Source organism: Drosophila obscura, unplaced genomic scaffold, assembly GCF_018151105.1.
Source record: "Drosophila obscura isolate BZ-5 IFL unplaced genomic scaffold, ASM1815110v1 contig_46, whole genome shotgun sequence".
Classification (NCBI taxonomy): Eukaryota; Metazoa; Arthropoda; class Insecta; order Diptera; family Drosophilidae; genus Drosophila; species Drosophila obscura.
The window spans coordinates 2,879,412-2,890,199 of NW_024542835.1; positions in this window are offsets into that span (position 1 = coordinate 2,879,412).

Sequence of the window (10,788 nt, forward strand, 5' to 3'; positions counted from 1 at the left end):
CCCGCAGCGAGAAGCTTCTGTGGGGCAGAGCCTAGGGCCCAGGCACTAGTGCAATTTATGACAATGCCGGACAAATTGCGGGCATTGGAATTGATTGGCCAGCTTGTCCGACCAGTGTGTAGCATGTGTCTGTGGCGGCTTAAATGCGGAGGTATGTGGAAACTACTCTATTGGGGCGGGAGGTTTTTAAGTTAATAGTTATGGGTGGGTAGGCAATTGAGTGAAAACATGTGAGATGCGATCAGATACTCTAACTGTACATTGGATATATCAGACGGTTGGGTAACAACTTTTAGCAACTTTAGCAATGCTGGGTTAATGCAATTGAGTGGAAAATAATGGAATAAAGCTGGTCAAGGTTGCAACAAACCGACCTGCTCATCCAATTTTGATTATATTATACATTATACATTTTTAGTTGTGAAGGCTAACCATTGGTTTCCTCCTTAATTTGAACCACTTTAATGTTGTCTTTGCCGAGCCTCTCCCAACCAGTTTTCACAAAATCCATTCAGCAGCAATCGCATAAAACTACAGTCTGGCCAAAATAGAATACAAACATTTATCCAAGTGAAATTGAAAGATCAAGTTAATGGATCAAAAACTCAGAGGCCAGTGTCACACCCTACCGGGATGAGGATGATTTGCTCTGGGCGACGCGAGTCCACCAGAACATTGAAATCAAATGTTTTCATTAAATTTCATTCGAGACGTGTTCATGAAATTTTAATTAGTTGCCCAAGCTATAAATTATTTAATGCCACGTAGCTCTATGGTCATTGTAATGGATTTTTCTCTACATCTCTCTGTCTGTTATTTTCCGTATACCGTTGTTAGCTTGATGGGAAGTTGGAAAAATGTTAATGATGGGGGAGGGTGGGCCAGAGATGAATGATTTGGAATGACTTCCACATCAGTAATTGTGTCTTTTATATTGGCGAAAGTATAATGTTGATCAGAATGGTATAAATATTTCGATTAAGAGAGAGTTTAGACAGTTTTTAAATGTAATATCTCTTGATTTAAAAGCATACCGTGGAATAATAAGAAAGAAGTTAAAATAATTCGGAGGTATTCCATAATTATTTTTTAAGAATTCTGTTTTATAAATATTTGTTCCATTTTTCCATTTGTTTATATAGTCTGTTTTTTTTTAAATTTATAATACTTTTATGCAACCTCTAGCGCAAATGCTAATGTTGCATATGTGGCATAGTAATAAATGGATAAAAATAGTGAAATTAAAAAAATAAAATAAAATACTGCAGGGCACTGCAACAGAATATTTTCTATGGTAATACGTACGATTTATTTAGCCTGTAGTGATCTCGAAAAAGTTTGATATGCATTCAAATCTGCTCTGCTCAGAGAACATTTCAATTTGCTTTCGACACTCATCCAACTAATAATATAATTTCAACTGAAGGCAGCCCCGGCAGTAGCCCCGGCAGCAGCCCCCGTAAGGGCAACTTTTAATTGACTTGCTACATGCGGGATTTTTGTTATGTTTGTACCTGTGCGTACCCTCAGACCTGAGGAGTGCCGCAACGCACCACTCCAGACATTGGCAAAGGCTTCCGGAATCCAGCTATCCGAGTGAATTCCTTCCTTATCCAACAGAGAAGGGGATGTGGGGAACCGAGAGGAGTTGTAGTGGTGGCTTCACTGTGGTACGGTGGCCACATGTGTGTAGTTGTGCGTGTTTTATGCTTTTGCGCCCTGCGCCAACTTAAATGCTAACTTATGTTTAGATTTTGCCCGAGCCCGAGAACCAGAAAAAAGTCTGCCTGTAGCAAGGGGATGGAGAGAACAGAAGTAAAAGGAGAAAGGAAAGGAACTAAGCCGGTTGCCACATTGTTTGCCCGGTTGTACGATGTCGAGGTTTTTGGCATCAGGACTCGTAAGAGGCAACTGCAGCAGTAGTACCAATCTGCAGCATCACAAGCACCAGCAGCAGTCAAATTGCAAAAGTTTCTTGCTTTAAGCATAAAATATTTATGTCTGCATTTAGTTTAGTTTTTGGCTTGGTTTTTAGTTACTTTCCCAGCTAAAGATCCCTTCTTTGCTGCTGTTGTCGGTCGGCTGCAAGTTTGTCTAGCTGCAGTTTTAATAAAACGGCATTTTCCTAGCCAAAGGAAACCCCAAAAGGGCGGAAGTCATGGCCAGAAATGCTTTATTTTTAATTAAATGGTTTGGAATGGTAAGACGCTGGATACAAGCCCCAGAATGGTGATTTTCAAATTGAAATTTCCATCAAAGTTAATCAAGGATATATGCAAATCCAGACATCACTTTAGTCCAGGCAAACGAAATTCATTGATTGATAAATAGTTTGGTAATTGACCTGGATGCCTAAGCGTAGCCAGGCAAGTGTTTGTTTTTATGTTGGAAATTTATTTAAGAGTTGAGTTTTTCCTAAATTAAAAGCTACTTGAATGTTTGGACAGTTTTGCGGGGTATTATAAAATAAGTTGAGGGCTTTAAGCTCCTTAAAGCTAAGACTCTCTGACCCTATTAACTATATATCTCATTTTTTAAATTAGTTAATTAAGCGGCTGGTTTCTATTCGAATAAATCCATACATAGCATACATAGCAGCGCCATCGCTGAACTAAACACCAAGCGATAGGAACTAAGGAAAGCTCATCTGCTCCAGTAGGCAGTGAGAGCGATGAGATCAGCACAGAGAATTACAGAATACAGCATCAGAACGATATAAAACGATGCCAGAAGACGTTGCAGCAGATGTTAAAGAGCCTGATCTGGAGTTCTCCTTGCCACCAAAACCAAACAAGGAACCAAAGAGACCAACTTACGAAACAAATTTAAGACAAATCTATCGTTATGTGAGCGACAATTTTAGGGTAGTTCCGATCAACTCTGAGCCAAGTCTGACTATTAATAGGATATCCATTAGCACAACATCCGAAACCTTAATATACTTTATCTGCCTATTCGTTACAATATATTTTTATATGTATAAATATTTATAAGACATGTTTTAGGATTCAAAAGTGTAATTCAACATACGTATTTATTCTTAATTTGGTCGGAAATTCATTCAAGAAAATAATATATCATTAATTAGAGCATGTCGTCAGCAATGTAGAGAACAGGTCTATATAAGTATATAATTGATATAACAAAATAGACATACAAATATATACGCAATATATGTATGTATGTATGTATGTATGTATGTATATTCATAATATCGCAGACATTTTTCTATTTATGCATGCAGAATAATAAATACAAATAATTATTTGCCTGCGTTCACTTTGTCACTCCTCTCTCATCTTTTCACGTACAACGAATTAATTGAAACAAATGCGGTTTGTTAATTAATAACTAATTGTGTAACTCCGCCCGTCAGAATCGTACGTACGCGTATGGCGTGGCACGTGTCCGGCCGGCTATGACCATCATCGGGTATTAGCCAATTCATTTTTACAAATGATACGTATGTACATATGCATATGTATGTATATTATGTATGTATATGAATTTATGCATGAGCAAATCGTGTCTGCGTCGGAGTGTGGTCCCGAATTAATCAATGTGCCATAAACTGATAAAGCAAACAACAAATATGCTGATCAGACATTGGACATCAAACCTCGTTGCTTTTTGCTCTATATGGGTAAAAACAAACAAAATGTTTTACAGATTTAATGAATGGAGCAAGTGTCAATTGAGAGGCTTAAAATCTGTTGACTAATTATGCGGCAATGTTTGCTGACAATTGATAAACATGCAACATGGTAGGAAACCAGCTCAACTATGGGTAGTTAAAATATTAATCACAATAAAAATTATAATAAACAAGAGTGCAGAGTATCTCCAGCTAAAATATTTAAAAACAATTTCGTGATTCTTTGAGTAACATTTTTATAACATCACCTCCAGAGAGGACCGCTTCAAATAACTTGATACAATCTACACGATATACCGTCGATTGGACCCCTGTGCACACTTCTGCACAAAAGCTCTTTTAAGCCTTTGCTACCCCCAAGCAATTAATTTACTTTGTGCCATGATGCACCTAACCAGATCCTTGCGGTTATGTATCTGATGGCTACTATTTCTCAGGCCGTCTGTCAAATCTATATTTTCCATTTCCCATTGTTCTAACGAAAACTTTTACGTAAACAAATGATTTCTGTTTACACACTCATTTCTCAACATGTTACCTATTTAAACTTTTGTGGACAGGAAAATTTAATTAAAACCCAAACACAGCTGCTCCTCGAGCAGCTCGAATAAGAACAACAGCGAAAAGGGGGCAGAAGGAAGCCCAGACACTCAACAATATTTTCAATTATAACTCAAGTTTATACCGGAAAACTTGTGAGTGAAATTGAAGGGGAGAACGGCTGGCAGGGGCATCCAGCTAGATGGAAAAGCTTTAAGCGCTTTGGGTTAGCCAAGAGGAGGAAAAAAATAAAATAAATATAGAACAGAACCAGAAACAATAAACTGTGAAATGAAAACTGTACGAGAGATATTCAGATAAATAAAAAAGAACTCGAGACAGAACTTCGGATTTCAGTTAATTTGAAGAGTTCGTTTTTTGGCTACTCGAGCACGGGTGGTCAGGGTGGTCTGGTCGGGGCGAAGAAGGAAGGAATTTCCATTGTGAAATAAATTCACTAAAACAAATCAAAACTTTTCACATAACTTTCGCATCAATCGAAGGGTGAGGGATGGCGACCGGGTGAGGGGAAACATGCATGCCAAGTAAATCAAAACAAAAAGCTTCGGAGAGCCACAACAAATTGTTGGATTGTGGACTTATAATAGTCCGTACAGACGTAGCACAAATTTCAAGCTCAAGTTTAACCAACAGCACTTCGTCCTTGTGCATTGTCCTTCTTCTATTATACGCGTATTATTTTAGTACCCTAGGAGTGGGTACAAAATATTATGGCTAGATGTGAAGAACCTACCCTCAGGCGGGGAGCTATGTTTCTTTATCTTGTCAAAAATGCTTTTTATATACAATACCCAGCCGCAGTAGATCCAAATTTTGGGGCCATAGGAACGAGTAAATTTCCAGGGTACCTGCAGCTTCGAATCTCAGAAGTAGCCTTCCCTCCTCCTTCTTTTCATTATTTATCATGTGACTTGCCGCTTTATGCGTTTCATTTTCAATAGAAAATTTTGAGAGTGTGTGTGTGTGTTAAAGGGCAGCTTGTGGGGGAGTACGTATACAGTGGGGATGTGGAGATGGGCCGACAACTTCTTTGTGTTGATGACGTGTCAACTTTTGTGGAACTGCAAACTTTGCGCAAAATGAAGCGACAAAGCGAAACCTTTGCAGCTCAGAAAAGGGAAGAAAAAAAAACACTAAAGAGAGGAAAACTTAAAAAAATAAAGGGACAGGGAAGCTGCACGATAAAGTTTTTTCCTTTTTCTTTAAATTGAATTAACTTGAGAGCAGCCCGAAGAGTGTTGGTTGTGCGACGGGGGCGGATGCTGATGCCCTTTACACCGGCGGAAAACTTACGATGATTTATTTGCTTCACATGGCAAAGTTGAGTGTCACTTTTTTCCCTGCCTGCCAGTAAAAAAAAAGCGTTACTGAAAGAAAAAATTGGAAAAAAATATATAAAAAGAGTTGGGGATGGAGATGCAGCGGAAAGAGACAGAGATGAACCAGTTTGCTGACCGATGAGTGAATAACTCTTTAAGTTCATAATTTAAACTACTTCTTTGAGTCTGATGTTTGAAAATTGTTCCCATTTAAAGTTTGGCATGTGTGATATAGCCATAGTAAAGGGGAAAGAAGTCCTAGCCATATAACCAGTCATAATTATATGTCTGCATGTCGGGCAACACAGAAAGCTTGCAGTTCGATATAAAAAATACCAACAGTTTCCCTAGAGGTGATCGCAATACAGCTTATCCAATACAAATATAATAATATCCTACCTAAAATTTTTACTAACTTTCTGTCAAATCATTAATCACTCTCAAAATATATCGGTATATGTACTTATGTAGTACATACAACAAAGTATTAAAATAAACAAATTTAGTAAAATACTTAATTCATAATTTTCCACAGCCTACCAAGAAACATTTTTGTTTACTTTTCAATCTTTGCCATACAAAAAAACGTACCTTAACACCTACATTAAATATATATACGAATATATTTATTTTAGCTAAGCATCCAAGAGGTGGGTGAATCGAATCATTGATCATTGACTTTGCTACCTTGCTACCCTTACACCTTAAACATACATTTTTTCAGGGGAGGATACTCGGGATTGGAGCTCCCGACTACGACGGGAGGGACGGACGGACAGTCTTGGGTATATCGAATCTGCTATTGATGCTGTTTAAGAATATAAATACTTTTTGGGTTCGTAACGCTTCCTTCTGGCTGTTACATTAATCTAAACGAATTTATTAATTTAATTAATATACCCTGTATTCTTTGAGTATCCGGTATAAAAAGTAGAAATTCCCCTTGTGGGTATGTACATAAATTTTTGTACCTGAAACCAGAAAGGCTTTCGTTTGTTGCCCTTCCCCATTTGTAGGAATATCTATTTAATCCCTCAGGGATCACACTGCATGCGTATTTGTAAATGCGCATTGCAATGCCCCAGTTAAGCTTCCCTCGTCATATGCACAGCAATGTAGATAAGTAAGCTCCTTAACTGCCAGGTTTATAATGGTCCAAGCAGTACTGTTACTGCTGCTCGCTTATTCGTCATTGAAATACATGTACATGGCTAAGAACTACAAGCTAACTAAGCTAACTATAAGTCAGAATTGAAAGGTGAATTTGGATGTAGGTGGATGTATCATTAGCCCCTCTTGACTTAAGTTACTAAAATCCAAAATAGTGAGATATACTCTAGAAATAATATAGCCATCCTGATCTTGCTAGTAATGAATACAGCCGCAAAAATTAAGCTAAATACATATTGCTTTACTAGCTGAAGTTTACTATAGAAACGAAGCTGTGAGACATTGCATAAGCTCTAGTTTTTCTCATGGTCTCTGGGGGGCTGAGTCTATCGGACAGACACAAACTTGATTCAAATTGTTGCCTCAATATACCAATGTCCCTTGAAATGGAAGACAATTCAACCTCCTAGTAAACAGCATAGAAATTGATGCCTCAGCACTGATAAACTTTCACAGAGAAATGCATTTCCAAAAAAGATGAGACCGCAAAGAAATATTCTCTGTCATTATTCATCAAGCCAAACGGAACCGGGACAAGTGCGTTTAGATAAGGCGTGTAAAACAAGCGGGAAAAAATGTCCAACTGCAGATCGGGCTTGGCCAAGAGTGCTGCGTAGACTAGTCGCAGCCAACCCAAGTGGAAGTCAAAGTCTGTCCCGGCAGTGGCTGGCTTATCCGAGAAAACTAATTTGTTAAAATGTTGCCTGGCTTATTTTGTCGTCGTTGTCGTTGTCGTTCGAGGACAATTTTGAAGCTGATGCCGAAAACGCAGGCAAAATCTGAAATCTCGAGCATCCATCATAAGGTTGATGGGTGAGGCAAAGCGAGTCGATTTGAGCCGAGTCGGGGCCGGGCCGGGCAGGGAATGCGGACGCCGACGACTTTTGGCGCTCTCCAGCACCCCATCTTGAATGAAATTTTCTGATGGAAAATAAGTAGAAATGAATTCGTGCAGCAAGGAAGCGGCAGCCGTGGCAGGCGCAGGGGCTCTGCCATCGACTTGACTTCCTCGAGTCAAGTAAACTGCAAGTAAAATGCTTTGTGCGCTTTTGCTTCCTCGTCCTGACTCTCCTCCGCTCCTTCTCTCCTTTGCTCTCTCATGTTTATGCTTTGTATGCTCGTTAAGCTTTTTTATTTCCTCCTTTGTGTGCTTGTGTGTGTGTGTCAAAGCTTATTTTGTCCTCTGTACCGCTCTTTTTGACTCTCTCGCTCTTTCCCCTTCTCTCTCTACCTCAAACGCATTTCATTTTAATGCCAAAGCAATCGGCCCGTTACATATTAAATTTTTAAGTGGCTTTGGCTCGCTCTTTCTTCTGCTGTCTGTCTCTCTCAAAAGGACTGCCCGAAACAAGCATTGCTGTAAACGATTTTCCAACTATAGGATGCCCACGACTGGATTTATTTTAGGCTTTTTACTTCCAATGCAATAATATTGCAAAAAGATAAGCGCAAACTGCTGGAAAGTTAGCCAACGCGGACAGTTAATGAAAATCTCTTCCCAGTGTACTTCTTAGTTTCCTAGGAATACGACTGTCTCTCAGAATGAACTACGCAAACATAATATACCCCAGTGTTCTTTGGTTACAGGGTACAAACACCAACAACAACAGCATGGAAATTCTCATCGACATTGGGTGCGTTAATGGTTCGTGCTACATTGCACAGGGCGAGGTCATGGTGGTTAAAGCTCAATGAGGTGTTGCCCATGATTTAGTTGGTTTGGCTTGGTTTAGTATCTCTGTTCCCTGTAGTTGTAGCCCTGCTATAGTTGTTGCTACTGTTGTTGTGGTTGCATTTTGTGGTTGACAGTAGGTAAGTACATAAATAGTCATTTAGTCCTGTCGTGGTTGAGAATTTAAATTTAAAATGGTTAAGTTTGTGGACGGTAGTGGTGATATATTGTTCTATTAGATATTTGTACTAAATTGTATTCAGGCAAATGTAAAAAACTGACACATGTTATTTCTTACTTTAAATATACTGCTTGTAATCGCATGATATGAAAGTTTTTCTATATTTACAGAACTTTTATTTTTTTTATTGTATACTGTACAGAAATAGAACAAATAAACTTTACCTTAACAGTAACAGTGTGTACTAATCTCTAATTATCAAAATATCGATCCAGTTCTTAAAGTCTCATTAAATCGAACTACATACTAAAAATTAACAATTTTTAAGTCGGTTCACCGCAAAAGTTCAAACCTAATTTCATATTCGCTGACGCACGCCGCAGCTTGGACAAAAATTAATTCATTCCACACGGGTCAGAGCCAATCAAACCGAAACGAATCAAATATTAATATATACGAAACGTATAAATTTTGCAAATATAATAAAACTTATTTTACTCACCGCGAGGCATCAACAAATCCAAAATGGCAACTTAAATTTTAACTACTTTGACCTTCGAGTTCGGTTATAATAAATTGTGAGCCACGAGAAAAAGTTTTGAGCTTGTCAGCGACTTCTCACTCTCTCTTGCCCCTCTTTGGGTAGAGTGTGTCTGTGTGTGTGTTTGTGTATGAGTTTGAGTTCTTCGTGTTTTGAAAAACTCGCAACTGGAAAAACCAGTAAAAACTTTGCCACGCTGCAGACATATCACTCTCCCAGAGTGTATGTGTGCGAAGGTTTTGTTGTAATATATTATGGTCAGTGGAGAGTTACATCCTTGCCAGGCCCCTCCCCTTCTGTTCGGAAAAGTTTGCAAACAATGCCACATTAACACATTTGTTGAACGTATAATCAATTTGTAATTTGTAGCCGCAACAAATTCGTGGTATATAAGTCCGTAACAAAAACGCATGAGCGGGGCCTCGAGTAAGTTTCAACCCCAAACCAGAAAAAAGGAAACTTTTATGTCAACACAAGAAACTCATACAGGACTATGGAATTGGGGTTAGGACACGGCCAGGGCAGAACTTTCCACATATATTGGTACTGGAGCAGGGAGAAATCAGCAACCAGAATCAATGAAAATAAGTTTAAGCTCGAAGGAAGATTGTGTGGGTGGTTGCTGCAAGGGCGAGGGGGGTGCTCATCTGGTTATGTCGATGGAGAAAAAAAGTTGATCAAAGATTGAAAGAAGAAATTAACAGGTCGTTCGAAAAACATTTTATATAAGAACTTAAGACTAAAAAAGTGGAAAACAAAGTGGATTTTCGCACTATCTATACGAGCTATCGTAATTGTGATATGTATACTATATATAGGTGTTCTATGAATATGTTAAAGCAGTAGACTAGTCGTTGTGTCGGTTCTTGGAAAGGCCAATTGAAAATGGGAATTCACCCATGCTGTACCAAATATTATACCATTATTTGAATCATGCTGTCACTAGATTTCTTTTATTAATACTGGATTCCAGTATTCGTTTCAACGAAGAATTTTCATCTAATGAATGGTAAGAGTAAGAAATGATTGTAGGAGAAGAATCACTTCGAATGATTGACGTTGATCAAGAATATACACATGCATACATATACTTTATGGGATCAGAAACTTTCTCTTCTAGCTGTTACACACACACATATGAGCAACTTAATATACATATCCTTATACTCTTTGAGTATCGGATATACATAAAAGAAATCATACTACTAGAGGAGTCCATAAGCTGGTAACGGAATAAAAGGCCACATTTCTCTATGAAGCAATCACTAAGAGAACAATTCAAATCTAATATCGTATTCAAAAATTTCCAATCAACAACTTTTTTGCCAAAGCTAAAAGAAATGAAAAGGAAATTGTTCTGAAAAGTTTGATCCAATCTCTTTCTGCTCCTTTCAAACATTTCTCCCGATGACAGTTTTATATGGACAAGATGAAAAAGATTGACATCCCGGGATGAGGTCCCAAACTGATTTTCAAAAAGTTTCATAATTTATATTGCTTTATATGCCCCAACACATACACATGCACATGCCCGTACGAGTATGTATGTATGTATATTTTCACTCAACCCTCAAGTGTATAAATTTTAACATTTTCACTTTCACACTTTTCCTTCCAGCGCGTGTGTTATGCAAATTGAGTGCAGCTGTTATCAGACGAGAAGCCGCAAAAAATGAAAATAAATAAAGA